This window comes from Tachyglossus aculeatus, chromosome 3, assembly GCF_015852505.1.
Source record: "Tachyglossus aculeatus isolate mTacAcu1 chromosome 3, mTacAcu1.pri, whole genome shotgun sequence".
NCBI classification, from domain to species: domain Eukaryota; kingdom Metazoa; phylum Chordata; class Mammalia; order Monotremata; family Tachyglossidae; genus Tachyglossus; species Tachyglossus aculeatus.
Window position 1 is genome coordinate 33,106,559 of NC_052068.1, and position 22,767 is coordinate 33,129,325.

General features: G+C 45.4%; 1 protein-coding gene and 1 non-coding gene across 4 annotated transcripts in view; one reads left to right on the forward strand and one right to left on the reverse strand.

Annotated features, from left to right (window-relative positions):
* ZMIZ1 (zinc finger MIZ-type containing 1) overlaps positions 1 to 22,767 on the forward strand; it is a 538,822-nt gene that overhangs the window by 67,487 nt on the left and 448,568 nt on the right. The gene's annotated exons all lie outside the window — the stretch shown is intronic.
* On the reverse strand, positions 15,744 to 15,816 carry TRNAR-ACG. Its single transcript has one exon. It is a non-coding gene; the product is annotated as a tRNA-Arg (tRNA).

A 22,767-nucleotide genomic window follows, 5' to 3' on the forward strand; every position in this document is an offset into this window, starting at 1 on the left:
ACAGTAGGTTTTCTCCAGGAATTGGTCATGCACCCTCTGTTAGGCTTCCCTCTTAGAGAAATTTGGAAAAAAAAATCTCCATCTAGATATTGCAATGGATAATAAAGCATGTGGTAAATTTGTTTCAATCATACGGTTTCCATTCACCCTTGAGACCAGATTGTTTTTCTACAGGACCAGCTCTTCAGTTCTCACCAATTCCCATCTTCTCACCTTTTAACTGAGATTTTCCTCTCATTAAGGCTGGCCTTAATGAAATTGAAAATGAGAATTAAATTGGTGCGCTTTTACAATGCAGGAAGATAACTCAATGCATACAATCAGTCAGTTGGTGTTATTTATTGAGTAGTTACTATTAGCGGAGCACTGCAGCAAACACTTGAGAGAGTAGGATACAAAAGAATTGGTAGACATGATCCTTCTTCAGGGAGCTTACAATTGAGTGATCCTAGACAAATTAGATGGCTTAAACAAAAAACAAAACAATCTTGCGTTATTTTGAGAGGCATATAGCTGACAGGTGTCTCTGGAAGTTTGAGAAGTGTTTGAGAGGCCTTATAATAATAGTGATAATAATGATGTTTATTAAGCCCTACCATGTTCCAAGCACTGAACTAAGCACTAGGGTAGATACAAGATGAAGGTTAGACAGAGCCCCTATCCTACCAGGGACTCACAATCTTAGTAGGAGGGTTGAGTCTGTTTTGCGGGGGAAGAGGGCAGAAATGACGACTTGGAAGTGATGGTCAACGAAAACAGCCTGGTTCATTTGGAGAGATTGGTGAGATTTCCTTTTTCCAAATTTGTCACCTTCCTGGGGTACTGACTCCCGCCCAAGAGGTTCTGCTGTGGAAACGGGAAAAGGTTCCTTTAAGCTGCAGAACAATGTGAAACAAAGGATGATTTCAAGATGAGAAGGGAGTTTTCCGTTACATATGTCTTCTCTCCCTTCCGATGAATTTTCAAGGGAAAGGTGAGACTGCTTGTAGTCAAGGTGTTTCAGGTGGGTGACACTGCGGTTTGTTAAATAGTGTCTAATAACTTATATGTCGGTTGTAAGCCTAGTCTGTTTGTATATCTCTTTTCATACATAAATCAAGTTCACAGCTCTGAAGACTTGAGCAGCATTTCAACAGGATTAGTTAATGTTGCTTTTTTATTATTATTATTGTTTCATTAAAGCCTCTGTGATAGATTCCTGGGACTCTAATTCCTAATGCAGCAAGCGTATTCAGAGCCTTTAAAAGCTGCTTAGAGCTATCTTTGCCCGCTAGCCAGGGCTTGGATGAGGGGAGGATTCTAGAGCCTGCTGAGGAGAAAAAGAGATTTGCTGGGAACACTCCCACCCCACACATTTCCCCCCCACCCCCTGCTTTTCCTGTTCCTGGTGGTTGGATTATAGCCGTATGGCAGCTCCCCTTTTAGGAGAGGAGGGAGTTCTGTGTGGAATCCATCTGCCAGGTCTGCCTCATCAGTCACTAAGTATTGGGCAAAGCTGTTTCAGGTAAGGAGTAGTAGCTCACCCATGGTTGAAGAGATAATCAGTTGATCGATGGTATTTATTGAGCATTTACTATGTGCAGAGCACTAGAGTAAGTGCTTGGGGGAGAGCACAATACAATAATGTTGTTAGAAAGGAATCCTGCCCTTGGGAAAACTTAAAGGCTAGTGTTGAAAGCAGACATTGAAATAAAGGCAATGTTCTTAAGTGATGTGGGACTGGGGTCAGGAGCGAAGAGTTTAAGGGGTACAGACCCAAATGGATGGTTGACACAGAATGGAGGGCAAATAATTGGGGAAATGAGGGGTTACGGAAGGCTTCTTGGAGGAGGTGTGATGTTAGTAAGACTCTGAAGATCCATCAGTCAACCCAAATGCTGTCAGACCCCTGACTCTCCCGTCACTGTAGACAGCACCTCCATCCTCCCTGTCTCACAACTCCTCTCTTTCATTCAACCCACGTATTCAATCTGTCACAAGATCCTGTCGGTTCAACCTTCACAACATCACTCAAGTCCACCCTTTCCTTTCCATCCAAACTGCTACTCCGTTGATCCAAGCACTTGTCCTATCCTGCCTTGATTACTGCATCAGTCTCCTTGCTGACCTCTCTGCCTCCTGCCTCTCCCCACTTCAGTCCGTAATTCACTGTACTGCCCAGATCATTTTTCTGTTGAAACATTGTCTATTTCTCCCACTCATCAAGATTCAACTTTAAAGCATTCAAGAACCTTGCCCCTTCCTACCTTACCTCACTAACTTTCTACTGTTTCCAACCCCGATTAACTAATATCCACCCCAGTGCTAAGTACAGTGTCTGGTATCTAGTAAGTGCTTCACAAATACCGAAATAATAATGATAACAGTTATTATTACTACAACCCAGCCCACACACTGCTACTCTAATGCTCATTTGCTCACTGAACCTTGATCTCATGTATCTCACTGCCAGCTCCTTGCCCACATCCTGCCTCTGGCCTGTAACTCCCTCCCTTTCGTATCTGACAGTCGATCACTTTCCCCAACTTCAAAGCCTTATTAAAATCACAACTTCTCTATGCCTCAGTTACCTCATCTGTCATGGGGATTAGCCCCATGTGGGGCATATAAACTATGTCCAACCTCATTAGCTTATATCTACCCCAGTGCTTAGCACAGTGCCTGACATGTAAGTGCTTAACAAACGTCATAAAAGAATAAAAAAACTCTTCCACAACTTTCCCCAACTTTCACCCACTCCCTTCTGCATTGTCTTTGCACCCTTTCTTTACTCCTCCCTCATCCCCACAGCACTTATGTACATATCCATAACTTATTTATGTCATCTGTCTTTCCCCTCTCGACTGTAAACTTACTTACTGTGGGCTGGGAATATGTCTACCAACTCTGTTATATTGTACTCTTCCAAGTGCTTAGGATAATGTTGTGCACACAGTAAACACTCAATAAAATGATTGTTTCTTGAAGAAGATGTGATTGTAGTAAGACTTTGAAGATTGGTAGAGGTCTCTTGGATATGAAGGGGTAGGAGGAGTTCTGGGTTAGAGGAAGAATGTGGGCAAAGGGACATTGGCAAGACGATCAAGATGCAGTGAACACGTTGGCATTGGAGGATCAAAGTGTGTGGGCTGGGCTATAGAGTGAGATTAGAGAGGATAGGTAGGAGGGAGAGCTGATTTAGTGGCTTAAAGCCAATTGCAAGGAGTTTCTGTTTGATGCGGAGGTGAATCGGCAGGTTTGGAGGTTTTAGGTGAATGGGGAGATGTGAATCGAACGATTTTTGAGAAGGATGATCTGGGCAAGAGAGTGGAGTATGGACTAGAGGGGCAAGAGACAGGAGGCAAGGAGGTCAGTGAGGAGACTGGTGCAGTAGTCGAGGCGGAATGTGATAAACCAGCGCTTAGAACAGTGCTTTGCACATAGTAAGCGCTTAACAAATACCATCATTATTATTATTGCGAGCACTAGTACCAGCAGGTTAGCAGTTGCAGTGGAGAGGAAGAGGCAGATTCTAGAGATGGGATGAAGAAAGAACCAACAGGGCTTGGTGACAGAATGTGCAGGTTGAAAGATAGAGATGATTAGAGGGTCATGCCAAGGTAGTGGGTTTATGAGTCAGGGAGGATGGTGGTCTTGTTTATAGTGATGGGGAAGTGAGGGGGAAGACAGAGTTCGGGCAGGAGGATGAAGAATTCTATTTTGGACAAGTTCAGTTTGGGGTTTCTGTGGGATATCCAAGAAGAGAGGCTCTTAAGGCAGGAGGAAATATGGCACTGAAGAAGAAAGGTGACCACCTGTGTGGAGATGGCAGTTGAGCCGGGGTGAGGAAAAACTTGGGGAAAGAGACAGGGAAAGAGGAAGGACTTCCTCCATTGGCAGTTTAATTAAGCTTTTCATAGATAGGGAATTGAAACTTTCATCGATAACTATTGAAAGAGCCTTGGGATGAGAGAAGGATCTGGAAGCCTCTTCATGATTTTGTAGCCTTCTGGGCTCTGGTTACCCCATCAGTGAGAAGCAACGTGGCTTGGTGAAAAGAGCACAGGACTGAGACTCGAGACGGATTCTAATCCCAGCGCGACCATTTGCTAGCTATGTGACCTTGGGCAAATCACAACTCCTCATGCCTCCATTTCCTCATCTGTGAAATGGAGTTTAAGTAAATGCGCTCCCCCCAATTTAGACTGTAAGCGATGTGTGGGGCAGAGACTGTAACTGATCTGATTATCCTGTTCTTATCCCAGTACTCAGCACAGTGTTTTGAACCTAGTAAGTGCTTAAGATTCCATTGTCATTATTATTATTGTTATAAAATGGAAAGAATGATTCTTATCCAGTTTATCCCAGGATGTATTTTTATATTTGCTATGATAACTTGGCAAAACCTGTAATCGCCCATTGGGAACTTTTTAGTTGATGTAAAGCTGCTTTGAACCCCATGAAAGAAAGGCATAATATTATTGCATGTGGTTGCCATCAATTAAACATTCCTAGAAGGAGGTGCCTCACTGTATTCCTTGTCACTCTGTCACATGAAATTCTTGCAGAGATCAGAAATCCTCAGTTTTTTTTTTAATTTGGTGTCATCCTATACCATATCCTGCCATTAATACATGTAATCCACAATTTCCTCCACTTCTCCTTTGCAGAATACCTTTCAGGTGTTGATTTAAAAAAATTACAACCATGTCTTAGACTGCTGTCTCCTTTTTTTTTTTCCTTTTTTGCATTGAAACCAGAATCCTCAGCAAAGTTTGCACAAGTCTCTTCCCAGGTGCACGGCACCTAGGGATGGCCCGGGCCAGACTCGGCCTGCCTCTGGCTTCCCATGCCTTGGTCCGGGGCCCGCTCCCCTTCCTTCGGGGGCCTCAGCTGCCGGGGCGGAGGGTTCGCACCCCGTGCGCTGATTGCCAGGCGGAGGGTCGGTAGAAGCAGTTTATTTCCTTTCCTCCCTCTGACCCAGAGAGTCCCCAGAGGCAGCCAGAGCCTGCAGCCCGAGGGAGGGCTTGGATGCAGGTGCGGCATAGTTTCTTCTCTCCTGTTAGAGCCCAATCCTGATGCTCTTTCTAGTGTCCTCAGACAAGTTGCCCTTACTCTTCCTCAGGGAGTGTGTTTCGCCCATGGGCTTGGGGGATATGAAGGAGGGGTGAGGTAGGGTGAATCTTCCCTCACACCCAGATGGCTGTCTGCAAAATGGTCATCCACCTGGGCTCCTACTTGCCTGAGCTTTGCTCCCTGCACATCCAGTGTTCCAACCTTTTTTCCATGTAATTACTCTCCCCAACTTCAAAGCCTTATTCATTCATTCAGTCGTATTTACTGAGTGTTTACTGTGTTCAGAGCACTGTACTAAGTGCTTGGAAAGTACAATTCAGCAACAAGTAGAGACAATCCCTACCAACAACGGGCTTACAGTCTAGAACGGGGGGAGACAAAAACCAAAACTAGACAAGCATCAATCGCATCAATAAAAATTAAAGGAATTATAGATATATACACATCATTACTGAAATAGAGTAATAAATATGTACATATATACACAATCTTCCCTCCCAAACCCTGCCCTCTCCCTGACTTTCCCATCACTGTAGACGGCACTACCATCCTTCCCATCTCACAGGCCTGCAACCTTGTTGTCATCCTCGACTCCATTCTCTCATTCACCCCACACATCTAATCTGTCACCAAAACCTGCTGGTCTCACCTCCGCAACGTTGCCAAGGTCCACCCTTTCCTCTCCATCCAAACTGCTACCTTGCTGGTTCAGTCTCTCATCCTGTCCCGACTGGATTACTGCATCAGCCTCCTCTCTAATCTCCCATCCTCCTGCCTCTCCCGACTTCAGTCTATACTTCGCTCTGCTGCCTGGATTATCTTTGTGTAGAAACACTCTGGACATCTTACTCCCCTCCTCAACAATCTCCAGTGGTTTCCTGTCAACCAACAAATCGAGCAAAAACTCCTCACTCTCGGCTTCAAGGCTGTCCATCACCTCGCCCCCTCCTACCTCACCTTCCTTCTCTCCTTCTACAGCCCAGCCCACACCCTCCACTCCTCTGCTGCTAACTTCCTCACTGTGCCTCGTTCTTGCCTGTCCTGCCATCGACCCCCGGCCCACATCCTCCCCCTGGCCTGAAATGCCCTCCCTCCACACATCCGCCAAGCTAGCTCTCTTCCTCTCTTCAAAGCCCTACTGAGAGCTCACCTCCTCCAGGAGGCCTTCCCAGACTGAGCCCCCTTTTTCCTCTCCTCCTCCCCATCCCCCCGCCCTACCTCCTTCCCCTCCCCTCAGCACCTGTGTGTGTATATATATATATATATATATTTGTATAGATATACATATCTATACAAATTCTTCAACTCCCTTCTACGTCACCCTGACTTGCTCCCTTTCATAAGTTAGTCTTATTTATTGAGGTGCTTACTGTGTGCAGAACACTGTGTTAAGCACTTGGGAGAGTAATAATAATGATGGTGTTAAGTACTTACTATGTACAAAGCACTGTTTTAGGCGCTGGAGTGATACAAGGTGAGCAGTTTGTCCCACGTGGGGTTCACAGTCTTAATCCCCATTTTACAGATGAGGGAACTGAGGCACAGAGAAGTTAAGTGGCTTGCCCAAAGTCACACAGCTGACAATTGGCAGAGCCGGGATTTGAACCCATGACCTCTGACTCCAAAGCCCATGTTCTTTCCAGTGACCCACGCTTATAACACAGACATTCCCCCCACTCCCAGCCCCAACACTTATGTACATATCTGTACTTTTATTTTTTCATATTAATGCCTTTCTCCCTCTCTAGACTGTGAGCTCGTTGTGGGCAGGTAACGTGTCTGTTGTATTGTTATATTGTACTCTGCCCAGTGCTTAGTACAGAGCTCAATAAATATGTTCGACCAACTGAGTAGGAGCAAATATTCCTTCATCTTGCTCTGGGAAATATCTTAGGCAAGGGCATCCATGTCATTCTGGGGCCCTGCCCTGGACCAACATTTAGAAACAGCAAAGGTGTGTTGATGGTTTCCTCAGGAGCAGTGTTGCCATGGACTCTACCGCCTTCGCTGATTTTCCCCCCAAGGTTCTGACAAGACCTCAGGAATAAGAGTGACCATGTGTATGTGAACACACGTTTGATTTGAGGACATTCTTCACATATTTGGTCCAGGTGTTGGGAGAAAGACCACATTCCTTCTGGAGCTAGGAGACACCCTTGTTTTGTTCATTTGGTTTCTATTTCTTCTCTCCTTAGTCCAGAGTTTCTGTAAGGGGTTTAATAAATCTTGTTCCGTGGTTTTTTTTCTTTTCACAATTACATTTTCTAGTATCTTGCTGTTCTTAAACATTTAAACGCTCATATATTAGTGGACCTGGCCATTTTCAGACCACCGCCCCTCCCCTTTCCTCTCCTCTCCCCACTCCTTCATCCTCAGAAGAATTTCTCAGCCTGGATTGGGTGGGCTCTGATATTGCCATGTCCTGGGTCAGAAGTGTCCATGACAGACAGACGAATGGATGGATTGACAGGCCCACTGTTTGTGACTGCATGGGGATGATGGAGCTGTCTTATCAGTCGAGGGTTACTTTAGGGTAATTTGTGTCTCCTGGTTCCTTTTCCTCATTCTCTGGCTCCCTGTCTCCTTTTTTTTTTTTCCTTCCTTTCTTCTACAGCCCTTGATGACCCTGAAGACCAGGTACACCTAAGAGAGGTGGGAATGAACATATAGGAGCAAGGGGAGGAAATTGGGAGACCGTGCCCCATTAGGGCTACCCTCTGCAGCAATCAATCAATCATAGTTATTGAGCACTTATTGTATGCAGAGCAGTGTCCTAAGCGCTTTGGAGGGTATAGCACAATAATATAACCGACACATTATTTGCCCACGACGAACTGTGTAACGCGCAAATTTGATTTGGTTTAAAGGGAGGAGGGGAGGTGCACAGGAACTGCAGGAACTGCTTTTAGGGAAGGGCAACAGTCCACAGAGAGTGTTTACTTGCATCTTGGACTTGGCCCTAGATCGGAGTGGAAGAACCTCCTCTCCTTTTTGCACCCTGTCTTCGCTCTGTATGGTCCATGAAGTCCCCCTTCATGGTTTGTGAAGAATTCTTTAGGGAGTAATTGCTGAGGGCTCCGGGTGTCTACCATTTTAATTTGCAGTGAAGCCATGGCTGCAACATCCATTCATTCATTGTCATATTTATTGAGCACTTACTGTGTGCGGAGCACTGTACTAAGTGCTTGAAAAGTACAATTCAGCAACAGAGACAATCCCTGCCTGACACCTGCCAGGACTGTAGCACTCTGAACTGTGAGGAGCCCAAAACTCTGCTTTTCTAGCCAAAGCCTCGTGCTCCTTTTGTCCTGGTTGTTTGTACTTTTTTGTGTTGTTTCATCCTCCCTTATGTCAATCAATCAATTGTATGATACATGCAGAGCACTGTATTAAGTGCTTGGGAGAGTAAAGTATAATGGAGCTGGCAGGCACATTCCCTGCCCACAATGAGCCTACAGTCTAGAGAGGGAGACAGACAATCGATATAAGTAAATTAAATAGCAGTACGTGCATAAGTGCTATGGGTCTGAGGGAGGTATGAATAAAGATTGCAAATCCTAGTGCAAGGGCAGTTCAGAGGGGAGTGGGAGAAGAGGAAATGAGGACTTGGGGAAGGTCTCTTGGAGGATATGTGGAAAAGAGTTTTTGGTATCATTATTTATTACTCTATTTTACCTGTACATATCTATTCTATTTATTTTATTTTGTTAGTATGTTTGGTTTTGTTCCCTGTCTCCCCCTTTTAGACTGTGAGCCCACTGTTGGGTAGGGACTGTCTCTATATGTTGCCAACTTGTACTTCCCAAGCGCTTAGTACAGTGCTCTGCACACAGTAAGTGCTCAATAAATACGATTGATTGATTGATAAGGCTTTGAAGGTGGGAAGGGTGATGGTCTGTCAGGTGTGAAGAGGGAGGGGCATTCCAGACCAGAGGCAGGACGTGGACGAGAATGAGGTATGGTGTCTTTCACCTATCATCTCTCCTTCCAACTAAGAGCCAGTGTCTAACTTTCACAGGTGTATTTTCCCTTAGTGCTCGGTACAGTGTTCTGCACAAACTGAATGCCCGCTAAATAGAAGAACATTGCACTAAGAGCCTGGAGAGAGTACACAGGTGTACAGTAGACATGATCTCTTTCCCGCTCAGGGTGCCTCATCACCATTACCATTCGGAATACAATGACCTGGTTTGGGGGGTGTCCTATCCAACCTCCTTCGATTTTCTCGCATTTCCCAAGTTGCATAGTGCGAATTCCTAACCAATACAAGCTGGGTGGTGAGTGTCTGGAGTGTATACCACGCTCCAAAGTCCCCGGAGTAAGAATGGGACCTGGTGCCTCTTAACTAATGCCTTGTCATATTTCCAGCCGGGCAGTTGTTCTTAGAGAGCAGGCCAGATTTCTGCCCGTAACCAGAGACTCTTGACACCTCTAGAGTTGATTTTGGACTATTTATTTAGAACATTTAGGGACACTCAATAGAACAAAGCGATTAACTTCTTGCCTCCGTTTTGGAGTGGTTAAGTTGCTAAAACCGACACTGAATAGTGATAGCGTAATAGTAGTGTTTATTAATAATGATGGTATTTGCGAAGCGCTGGCGTAGAAACAGATCAGACATGGTTCCTGACCCACATGAGACTCGTAGTCTGAGTAGGAGGGAGAACAGGTATTAAATCCCATTTTACAAATGGGGTAACTGAGGCAAGGAAATTGAAGTGACTTGCCTAAGGCCACACAGCAGAGAAGTGGCAGAGTCAGAGTTAGAATGGAACTCTGTTTCCATTGTGTTTCCTGTTGGTGGTGTTCACTGTGCTGGTGCTTTGGAAGTATAGTGTGAAGAGACAATAATAATGATGGCATTTAAGTGCTTACTATGTGCAAAGCACTGTTCTAAGAGCTGGGGAGGTTACAGGGTGATCAGGTTGTTGCCACGGGGGGCTCACAGTTTTAATCCCCATTTTACAGATGAGGGAACTGAGGCCCAGAGAAGTGAAGTGACTTGCCCAAAGTCACACAGCTGACACTTGGCAGAGCTGGGATTCGAACCCATGACCTCTGACTCCAAAGTCTGTGCTCTTTCCACTGAGCCATGCTGTTCTGTGCCCACAAGGAGCTTACATTTCAGGGGAGAAGATGAGAAGAATGCTTAAACCAGAGTTGTCAAAATATCTAATTGCTCACTTCATTGAAAGCTTTAGGTCCCTCCTGGACACAAGTTTTTTTTGTTTGTTTGCTTTTTATGGTATTTATTAAGCCCTTACTATGTGCCAGACACTTTACTAAGCACTGGGATAGAGACAAGCTAATCAGGTTGGACACAGTCCCTGTCCCACCTTGCGTTTGCAGTCTTACTCCCCAATTTACAGGTGAGGTAACTGAGACACACAGCAGACAAGTGGTGGAGCCTGGATTAGAACCCAGATCCTTCTGCCTCTCCGTATCAGGCTCTCTCCACTAGGCCATGTCGCTTCCCCACAGACTGTGGCTCAGACCAGTGGAGGGAAAACCACAAAACCCTCCTCCCCCAGAAACCAAGGATGCGTCATAAGAGAGGAGCGAACCCTTGGGAGTGGCTGAGTGGCCCAGGGAAGCAGGAGATTAAAGGGTTGTTTGAGTTCTCATCTTGTCAGAGTTTTATTTGTTTTAGAACTGGATAGAAAGAAAATTTACCTCAGTCCCTCAAAGAGCAGTTATTAGGTATCATGTTCTTGTGGAAGGTGTATGGGTCAGGGAGTTGGAAGACCTGGGTTCTAATCCCGGCTCTGCCATTAGTCGGATGTGACCTTGGGCAAGTCACTTCACTTAGCTGAGCCTCAGTTATCTGTAAAATGGAGATTAAATTCTCCGATTTAGACTGTTAGTCTCATGTGGGACAGGGTCTGGGTCCTATGTGATGAAGTTGTATCTACCCGAGCACTGGAAACAGTGCCTGACACATCGTAAGTGCTTAATAAATATTATTTTTATGATTATTGTTGTTATTATGATCATTGTGATTCTGACCCAGGCTGAGAAGCAGTTTTCTCTGGGACCCTGAGACTGTTACAATAGTTATGGTAGTTGCATAAGCGCTTATTATGTGCCAGGCACTGTACTAAGTGCTAGGACGGATACAAGCAAATCGGGTTGGGAGCACAGTCCTTGTCCCTTGTGGGGCTCACAGTCTCAATCCCCATTTTACAAATGAGGTAACTGAGGCACAGAGACGTGAAGTGACTTGCCCAGGGTCACGCAACAGAGAGTTATAGCTGTGGTGTCCACATAGATGCTCCCAAGAGCCACCCACGGGGTCATGCAATGGGAGGCCTCATCACCTGTGGTCAGATTAACCCCACACGACCCGCCCGGCATTCCGACGGCTTCCGCCCCGCCTCCCGGGCTTTGTCTGCCTCTCTCAATGATGGCCGGCTTATTCATCCGCTGCTGGAATATAAGGATCCTTTATGTCTCTCACTTGTCATTTTTGTCTGCCTGTGCGTTGCATGTTTCTGTTTAATCCTCTCTCCTCTGTTAGATCATGGACTCCTCCGGGGCAGGTTTTTCTTTTGTAATTCCGCACAGTGGCCGGTGTTGTGTTCTGCATGCAGATTCTGTTAAATGAGTGTGTATCTTCCTCTGATCCGCTTTGGCACATTCAGACGGTTAAAATCTGTTCTGTGGCCATCGTCAGAGTAAAATGCCATCGCTCCGCTGTAATTTATCCTCTTTGTGGGGGATTGATTTTGGGGGGTTCCAGGCTCTCTATATCTGCTCTCTTCATCTGGTACTCCTTAATTCCCTCTCTCTTCATCTGCCCAAGCTGTCCTTCTCACTGCACCTCGCTTTTAACCCTCCTGTTGCTGTGACCCTGGCTTTGAACCTCCTCTCTCCCTCAATCAGATAAATAACTGTGGTATCTGTTATATGCTTACAGTGTGCCAAGCACTCTACTACATAAGCACTGGGGTAGATACAAGATATTCAGGCCCCACATGGGACTTAGTCTAAGTAGGTAGGAGAACAGTTATTAAATCCACATTTTGCAGATGAGGGAACTTAGGCACAGAGAAGTTAAGCCACCTTCCCAAGGTCACTCTTTCTTCTAGTCCATGCAAGAAAAGGGACAGAATGAGGGGGTAGAGGTGGGGCAGAAGCAAACTTAGAAAAAAAGAGCCCTGGAGATGCATTAGTGGCATTTGGTATCTTGGAGCTGGGATGGGCCTTTGTCTGCTGGACTAGTTTTCTGGACTCCCTAGCTAATATTATTTTTTTTATGGTATTTAAGTGCTTACTATGTACCAGGCACTTTAAGCACTGGGGTATGTACAGTTTGTCAGTTTGGACACAGTCCCTGTCCCACATGAGGCTCACAGTTTTAATCCCCATTTTACAGATGAAGCAACTGAGGCACAGAGAAGTGAAGTGACTTGTCCAAGGTCATGCAGCAGACTAGTGGCAGAGTCAGGATTCAAACCCAGGTCCTTCTGAATCCCAGGCCCATGTTCTGTCCTCTAGGCCATTCTGCTTTTCTTCTTTGAGAAGCAGCGTGGCTCAGTGGAAAGAGCATGGGCTTGAGAGTCCGAGGTCATGGGTTCTAACCCCGGCTCCTCCACTTAGCAGCTGTGTGACTTTAGGCAAGTCACTTAACTTTTCTGTGCCTCAGTGACCTCATCTGGAAAATGGGGATTAAGACTGTGAGCCCCATGTGGGACAACCTGATTACCTTGTATCTCCCCCAGCACTTAGAACAGTGCTTGGCACATAGTAAGTGCTTATCAAATACCAAAATTATTATTATTATATTCTCTTCTCTGCTTCTCTATGCCTTCGGGGCCCTGCTTCGGACACTTGGCTGTTTGAAGCAGCCACATACTCTCACCCTTCTTCCTAGGTTGTGAAGAGCAGACATCAACATCATCATCCACATAATGAGACTGTAGGGAAACCTAGGTCTTCTCGCCCTGTAGTGGCCCCTGGCCCTCTCTTCCTCCCCCTTTGCTCCAAATAATAATGATAGTATTGAAGTGCTTACTATGTGCCAAGCACTGTTCTAAGCCCTGGGGTAGATACAAGGTAATCAGGTTGTCCCACGTGGGGCTCACAGTCTTAATTGCCATTTTCCAGATGAGGGAACTGAGGCACAGAGAAGTTAAGTGACTTGCCCAAAGTCACCCAGCTGACAAGTGGCAGAGCCACCGTTCCCTTGTGGGTTCTCTAACTAAGGCGCCACTTTAGAATGGTGGGATTTGGCGGCTGGAGACGGTGTTTCAAAAGAAACTACAAGGAATGAGGGGAAAATATCAATCAATATGTGTTAAGAATATTGCATCCAAATGTCAAGAGTAAAAATGGTGCTATCAATTAACAATAATTGTGAGGCTTAAGTGTTTTACTATGTGCCAAGCACTATACTAAGAGCTGGGATAGGTACGAGATACTTGAGACACAATAATAATAAGAATAATGATGGCATTTATTAAGCACTTACTATGTGCAAAGCACTGTTCTATGTGCTGGGGAGGTTACAAGGTGATCAGGTTGTCCCACGGGGGGCTCACAGTCTTAATCCCCATTTTACAGATGAGGGAGCTGAGGCCCAGAGAAGTGACTTGCCCAAAGTCACACAGCTGACAATTGGTGGAGCTGGGATTTGAACCCATGACCTCTGACTCTAAAGCCCTTGCTCTTTCCACTGAGCCATGCTGCTTCTCCAAGACAATCTCTGTCTTGCTTAGAGCTGATAGTCTAGGCAGGAGTGAGAAGAGATATTGAACCCCCATTTTATATATGAAATGGAGAATTTAAGTGACTTGCCCAAGGTCACCCAGCAGGCAAGTGGCAGAGCCTGGATTAGAACCCAGGTACTCCGACTCCCAAACTTGAGCTACTAGGCCATACTGCCCTTCTATAATTTAACTTTTGGGATTTCCCAAGAAATGTCATTTTTTTTCTTATTTTTAACACCCCTGCCCCTCGATCTTCCCTATATTCATCCTGTTTAGAACAAGGGAGAATTCTGCATTTTTTTCTTCTCCCCAGCAGCCCCCAGTGTCCACGATTCAGCTATCGAGTTCTCAATATGGCTGACCCGTTCATTCATTGTCATATTTATTGAGCGCTTACTATGTGCAGAGCATTGTACTAAGCGCTTATTTCTCCTCCTCTCAACTGATTCTCTACCATCTTGGCCAAAAATCCCCCTCTCCATCAATTCTCAGCCTCCTTCCCAACATTCCTGGACCAGAGATCTGTTGTGGGTTTTTTTTTTTTTTTGGGGGGGGGGTGTTTATTTTATGGTATTTGTTAAGCATTTAGAAGCACTGCAGTAGATACAAGCTAACCAAGTTGGACACAGTCCGTGTCTCACGTGGGGTTCACAATCGTAATCCCCGTTTTACAGATGAGTTAACTGAGGCACAGAGAATTGAAGTGTCTGCTGTGAGACCTTGGGCAAGTCAAGGGGCACAGCTGGGATTAGAACCCGGGTCCAATGATTTCCAGGCCCGTGCTCTATCCACTAAGCCATGCTGCTTCCTGCCATACGATCAAGGGCAGATCATTTCTTTATGCCTCAGTTTCCTCATCTGGTAAAATGGGGATTCGATACCTGTTCTCCTTATGTAGACCGTGAGCCCATGTGGGACAAGGTGTGTGTCTGACCCTATTAATTTTTATCTACCCCTACACTTAGAATAAAGCTTGGTGCATAGTAAGGGCTTAACAGATACCATAATAATGAAAATTCCTTGGCTGTGAATAGGAGCGATGCAGGCTGGAGATGAGAATCGGAGATGTTCTGAGAGGTTGGTCATGGCTGAGCCTGGGTTGCGTAGATTGTGTGTGAGCACTGATCTGAGCAGATTTATGGCTTCTCCAGGAAAGGACCCTGGATTGAGCCGGATTCTTTCTGGAACACTCATCATTCTCCAGGGTTGGCCTAATGGTAATTACACTTTAGTTTGGGTTTCCATTTTACTGACACCATGTGACTGGGAATGGCCTGTAATCTGATCACATGATTTTGTTTGTTTTTTCACACATACCTTCTGTCCTTTCCCTGCCACCCCCACCACCTCCGTAAAGGCAACCTGATGCAGCAGCATGATCTAGTGGAAAGAGCACGACCCTGGGAGTCAGAAGACCTGGGTTCTAATTCCAGCTCTGCCACTTGCCTGCTGTGTGACCTTGGGAAAGTCACTCAACTTCTCTGTGCCCCCGTTCTCTCATTCAGAAAATGGGGATTTAATACCTGATCTCCCTTCTGGTTAGACTGTGAGCCCCATGTGGGACCCAGTGATCTTGTGTCTACCCCTGAGAAGCAGCTTGGCTCACTGGAAAGAGCCCGGGCTTTGGTGCCAGAGGTCATGGGTTCAAATCCTGGCTCCGCCAATTGTCAGCTGTGTTACTTTGGGTAAGTCACTTAACTTCCCTGTGCCTTAGTTACCTCATCTGTAAAAATGGGGATTAAGACTGTGAGCCCCCCATGGGACAACCTGATCACCTTGTAAACACCCCCAGCGCTTTGCACATAGTAAGTGCTTAATAAATGCCAATATTGTTATTATTATTATACAGTTCTTGGCACTTAAGGGCTTACCAGAAACCACAATTATTGTTAAGGTAGAGGAGAGGTGTTATAATGGCATTTATTAAGCGCTTACTCTGTGCAAAGCACTGTTCTAAGCGCTGAGAAAGACAGAGGGGTTCGAGCCAGCCAGGAATCGAACCTGGAATCTTCTGATCCGTAGTCAGACACGTTATCCATTGCGCCACTGGCCTGTCAAATGACAGTCTCAGTTGTGGCTTTATTCACTAAGGAGTTTTCCGTGTTAGTGTTGCCTTCCCAATGAAGAACTCAGTTTAGGAATTACGAGGCCCGCACACAGGAAGCTTGTGCTGAGGCACCTGGAGGGAAAATATCCCAGCAGTCAGGAGACTAGGGGGAGGAAAAATCACACAATTAAATCTGGAGACAGCAGAACCTGCTGGGGGCAGAGTTGAATAAACAGAGACAACGGGAGGAAGAGCAAGGGTCTGAATTCCAGATGAATCCTTATCTGGAAAGTCTCATATCTAGCAGAATGCTGCAAAAGGTTTAATGCGAATCTAAGACCTCTGCCATTGTGTGAGACAGATTAGGGCTCATTTGCATTCTTCCTCCTATAATAATTACCTAGCAAGGAGTGCCTGTTACCATTAGCTTCATTCTGTTTTCCTGTGATAAGGCCATCAGCAGCCTTGAGGATTACTTGATCCATGAGGAAGGAGAGAAGGAGACAGGAGGTGGGAGAAGAGAGAAAAATAGAGTTGAAGATGGAAATATGTTTGAATGCTAACAAATTGATGTGTGGATAAGGTTGGTACTAATCGCTAAATACATTTTGGGAAATCTGCACGGTGAAGAACAAAGATCACCGTGAACTGGGTGAGTCTTAGAGTGGCTTGGTAGAAAGCAGTTAGGCCTGGGAACCTGGGTTCTAATTTTGGTTACACACTGCTTGCTTTTTGTGTAACTTTGGGCAAGTCACTTAACTTCTCTTGGCCTCAGTTTCCTCATCCGTCTAATGGGATTTTTAGCCTGTTCTCCCCCCTACTTAAGACTGTGAGGCCCAGGTTGGACAGAGAGTGTTGCCTGTCCTACCCCAGTGCTGAATACAGTACCTGGCACATAGTAAGTGCCAAAATGGCATTATTATTATTGGCGCTTACTGAAGTTCAGTTGGAGAACTCCCTTTTCAGGGCTGGGGTTTCCCTGCTCCCTGCTGTATCTCACTTGTGTTTCATTCAGTCGGTCATTCAAAGGAATTTATTGAGCATTACCATGTTCAGAGCACTATAATATGCTCATGGGAAAGTACGACAGAGGTGGTAGACACGATCCCTGGCCACAGTGAGCTTGCAATCTACAGTGTCCTGTCTGGGGATGGTATTTAGAATGCTTCTGAAACTCCTGGGATGGAGGAATCACCAGCGTCACAGACTCTCCTTGTATAGGAGCCCAGCCAGAGGTACAGAAAATATGCTGCTGCTGCTGTTGCCACCGCTTTGGGAATGGGAATAGCTTTAGGTGACAAGAGGCAAGAATGCCTCAGGAAAATATGCTTGTGTGACCCTGGAGAAATCCTTGCATTAGATGTGAGTTGGTGGGCTGGCTTCCTCTTAATAAAAATTATAATAATAATGGTATTTAAGCACTATGTGCCAGGCACTGAACTAAGCACTGGGGTAGATACAAGATGATTGGGTTGGACACAGTCCCTGTCCCACATAGGGCTCACAGTCTTGTTTTATTATATTGTACTCTCCCAAGTGCTTAGAACAGTGCTCTGCACACAGTAGCGCTCAATAAATATGATTGACTGACTTGTCTTAAACCCCATTTTACAGATGAGGTAACTGAGGCACAGAGAACTGAGGTGTCTTACCCAAGGTCATAGAGCAGACAAGTGGCAGAGCCAGGATTAGAACCCAGGTCCTTTTGACTCTCAATCCCATACTCATTCATTCATTCAATTGGATTTATTGAGTGATTACTGTGGGCACAGCACTGTACTAAGTGCTTGGGAGAGTACAGTACCAACAACAAAGAGACACGTTCCCTTCCCACAATGAGCTCACAGTTTAGAGGGGGAGACAGACATTAATATACATAAATAATTGCAGGTGTATGCATATGTGCTGTGGAGATGGGAGAGAGGATGAATGAAGGGAGGAGTCAGGGTGATGCAGAATTGAGTGGGAGAAGATGAGAGGATTGCTTAGGGAAGGCTTCTTGGAGGAATTGTGCTTTCAGTAAAGCTTGGAAATGGAGAGCAATTATTTGATGTGAGGATGGAGAGCATTCCATGCCAGGGGTAGGATGTGGGTGAGAGGTCGGTAGTGAGATAGACGAGATCAAGGTACAGTGAGGAGGTTAGCATTACAGGAATGAAGTGTGTGGGCTGGGTTAGGCTAGGAGAGAATAATAATAATGATAATGGCATTTATTAAGTGCTTACTATCTGCAAAGCACTGTTCTAAGCACTAGAGAAGCGAGGTGAGAAAGGATTTTGTTAGATGCAGAGGTGGATGGGCAAACAGTGGAGTTTCTTGAGGAGTGGGGGAACATGGTCTGAACGTTTTTGAAGGAAAATGATCTGGGCAGCAGAGTGGAGTATGGACTCGAGTGGGGAGAGACAGGAGGCAGGGAGGTTAGCAAGGAGGCTGATACAATAATCATGGCAAGGGAGGACTGTGAGCCCATTGTTGGGTAGGGACCATCTCTATATGTTGCCAATTTGTACTTCCCAAGTGCTTAGTATAGTGCTTTGCCCACAGTAAGCGCTCAATGAATATGATTGAATGAATGGATGAATAAGTGCTTGCATTAATGTGGTAGCAGTTTGAACAGAGAGGAAACAGTAGATTTTAGCAATGGCCTCAATATCCAGGAGGACATGCTGCTTCTCATGTCACAGTGATGATAATTGTGGTATTTAAGGGCTTACTAGGTGCTAAATACTGGGGTTGTTAGAATACAATCAGAGAAGACACAGACCCTGTTCCACATGAGGCTCACAATCTTAAGGGGAAGGGAGATGAGATATTGAATCTGTCCTAGAACAGAAGAGGATACTGAGGCACAGAGCACTTAACTGACCTGTTAAAGGTCACACAGCACTCAAGTGTCGGAGCAGGTTTAGAACCTTTGTCTCCTGACTCCCAGTCCTGTGCTCTTTCGATTAGGCGATTCTGCTTCTCTCTTGTGACTCCTGTACTAATAATTGTGGCATTTTAAAAATGATATTTAAGTGCTTACTATGTGCCAGGCACTGTAGTAAACACTGGGGTAGATACAAAGTAATTAGGTTGGACATAGTTCATGTCCCACATGAAGCACAGTCTTAATCCCCATTTTACAGATAAGGTGTGGGCAGGGATTTCCCTCTTTGTTGCTGTATTGTACTTTCCGAGCGCTTAGTACAGTACTCTACACACAGTAAGCGCTTAATAAATACTATTGAGTGAATGAATGAGGTGCAGAGAAGTGAGGTATTATGTGCCAAGCACTGTACTGATCACTGAGTTGGATATGAATATCTCTTTCCCAGAAAGGGCAGACAACTCTTGACACTCATTTGGTCCTCGATAAATGACATTGATTTTCTCATCTTTGCTGATCACCCCACCATTGAGACAAGCAGGAAAGTTTTCTGGCCACAAGGGCTTAAAGCGAAGGCTCCCGTCTCTGGACCTCTGAAAGTTTGGCTAATGGCTTATTAGTATTATTATTAATAATAATGATAATAATAATGATGGCATTTGTTAAGCACTTAATATGTGCAAAGCACTGTTCTAAGCACTTGGGGAATACAAGGTGATCAGGTTGTCCCACGTGGGGCTCACAGTCTTCATCCCTATTTTACAGATGAGGGAACTGAGGCCCAGAGATGTTAAGTGACTTGCCCAAAGTAACACAGCTGACAAGAGGCAGAGCCGGGCTTAGAACCCATGACCTCTGGCTCCCAAGCTCGGGCTCTTTCCACTGAGCCACGCTGCTTCTCTTATAATTGTGGTATTTGTTAAGCGCTTACTATGTACCAAGCACTGTACTAAGCGCTGAGGTGGATACAAGCAAATCGTGTTGGACACAGTCCCTGTTCCCCTTGAGGCTCACAGTCTTAATCCCCATTTTACAGATGGGGTAACTGAGGTCCAGAAAAGTGAGGTGACTTACCCAAGGCCACACAGCAGACAAGTGGTGGAGTCAGGATTAGAACTCATGACCTTCTGAGTCCCAGACTCATGCTCTATCCACTACGTCATGCTGTTTCCCCAAAGAAATCATCCTTCCAAGCAGGGGGTGCTCTATGACCGTTAAAGATTTACCAGGGAAATTTGGGGCTCAGAAAACTAATCTGGCTCTTGGACATGTGAGGTCTTGGCTCAGTGGAAAGAGCCCGGGCTTTGGAGTCAGAGGTCAGGGGTTCAAATCCCGCCTCCACCAGCTGTCAGCTGTGTGACTTTGGGCAAGTCACTTAGCTTCTCTGTGCCTCAGTTACCTCATCTGTAAAATGGGGATGAAGACTGTGAGCCCCCCGTGGGACAACCTAATCACCTTGTAACCTCCCCAGTGCTCAGAACAGTGCTTTGCACATAGTAAGCGCTTAATAAATGCCATCATTATTATTATTAAAGGAAGACTGGGTGGTAAGAGGGTGAGGATAAAGGGACCTGGGAGGAATGGTAAGTCATATTAATGACCGTCTCCCCCTCTAGACTGTAAGCTTGTTGTAGGCAGGGAGCGTGTCTGTTATATTGCTGTATTGTACTCTCCCAAGCGCTTAGTATAGTGCTCTGCATACAGTAAGCGCTCAATAAATACTATTGATGATGATGATCCTCTCCTCCCACTCAACTCTGTGGCTGCTGCTTCTCGTCCCCCATCTTCCTCTCACTCCTCTGTTGCCCCCAGAGTGTACAGTTCACAAATGAAACTCACTGGCGTGAAGGAGTCATGGGTGAGGGGACCATCCCAGAGCCCAGGGGAGCTAGGAATAATAAAAATAATAAAAATAATTAGTATGGTATTTAAGCGCTTACTATGTGCCAGGCACTGTACTAAATACTGGGGTGGATACAAACAAATTGGGTTGAACACAGTCCCTGTCCCATGTGGGGCTCACTGTCTTAATCCCCATTTTACAGATGAGGTAACTGAGGCACAGAGAAGTGAAGTGACTTGCCTAAGATCACACAGCAGACAAGTGGCAGAACTAGGATTAGAAGTCATGACCTTCTGACTTGGGAGCTCTATTTTTTTAATGGCATTTGTTCGATCGTATTTATTGAGTGCTAACTGTGTGCGGAGCACTGTACTAAGCACTTGGGAAACACAGTACAACAATAAACAGACACATTCCCTGCCCATAGCGAACTTCCAGGGAGGGAGAGAGAAAGTAATATAAATAAATAAAATACAGATAAGCATTTCCTATCTGTCAAACGCTCTTCTAAGTGCCGGGGCAGACACAGATTTATCCGGTTGGACAGTCTGTGTCCCACATGGGGCTCACAGTCTAAGTAGTAGGGAGAACAGGTATTTAACCCCTATTTTCCAGATGAAGAAACTGAGGCCTAGAGAAGTTAAGTGACTTGCCCAAGGTCACCCAACAGACAAGTGGCAAACTGGGATAAGAGCCCATGTCCTCTGGCTTCCAGGTCTGTGCTCTTCCCACTAAGTCTTGCTGCTTCTGAAGTGAGATTCTGCAAGTAATATCCCGTGATATCTGTGGATGTTGAACAAATAGCTGGCATGATGGTGTCCACCTGGACTGCTGCTATGGTCCCGTGAGCGAGCCTGAGAATGAATTTTTCTGGTTTGGTTGAAGCCCTGCTCTCAGGTCCTTAAGGAAGGGAAAAATTCTGTGTCTTCTGACATACAGCATGGCTTAGTAATAATAATAATGGCATTTATTATATTATTTATATCAAGCACTTAGTACAGTGCTCTGCACACAGTAAGCGCTCAATAAATACGATTGATTGATTTATTAAGCGCTTACTATGTGCAAAGCACTGTTCTAAGCACTGGGGAGGTTACAAGGTGATCAGATTGTCCCACGGGGGGCTCACAGTTTTAATCCCCATTTTACAGATGAGGTAACTGAGGCACAGAGAAGTGAAGTGACTTGCCCAAAGTCACACAGCTGACAATTGGCAGAGCCTGGATTTGAACCCATGACCTCTGACTCCAAAGCCGTACTCTTTCCACTGAGCCACGCTACCTCTCTTAGCGGTAGCGTAGAGGCACTCTTACTTCTTCTGGGAGTCAGAAGATCATGGGTTCTAATTCTGGCTCCGCCACTTGTCTGCTGTGTGACTTTGGGCAAGTCACTTAAGGTATCTGTGCCTCAGTTACCTCATCTTCAAAATGGGGATTAAGACTTTGAGCACTGCGTGGGCCAACCTGATTACCTTGTATCTACTCAGTGCTTAGAACAGTGCTTGGCGCATAGTATGTGCTTTACAAATACCATCATTATTATTATTATTATTATTATTATTATTATTATTCATTCATTCAGTCATAGGTAGGGACCGTCTCTAGATGTTTCCAACTTGTACTTCCCAAACGCTTAGTACAGTGCTCCGCACACAGTAAGCGCTCAATAAATACGATTGAATGAATGAATTGAGCGCTTACTGTGTGCAGAGCATTGTACTAAGCGCTTAATGATGCTCCTGCATCCAGTGAACAGGTTCAAGTTCAAAGTGGGCACAAGTTTTTCCCCTAGTTCCTGAAGAGATGATCCTTCGTGTACAGCCTCCCTCATCCACCCTTCTCAATTTTTCACTAACGATTAATCAGATGTATTTATTGAGCTAATAGGGGAGAGAACACTGAAGAAAGGTAACCGCTTTGCCAGTTAACTTTCAGCAAATATGTACAGACGCTGTGCTTCCAGGTCTAAAATTCGACTTCCTCATTCTCTCAGGCCTGACAAATGTGGGTAAAAAGTTAGATCTTCCATGCACCAAAGACTTTACAACTAAGTGGTGCAGAGTACAGTATTAAGTGCCTGGGAGAGTGCATTATCACAGAGTTGGTAGACACATTCCCTGCTCACAGGGAGGTTACCGGCCAGAGGAGGAGACACGTCAATAAAAATTACGGATATGTACACAATTGCTTTGGGACTGAGGGTGGAGTGAATAAAGGGTGTAAATAATGAATAATTACGGTATTTG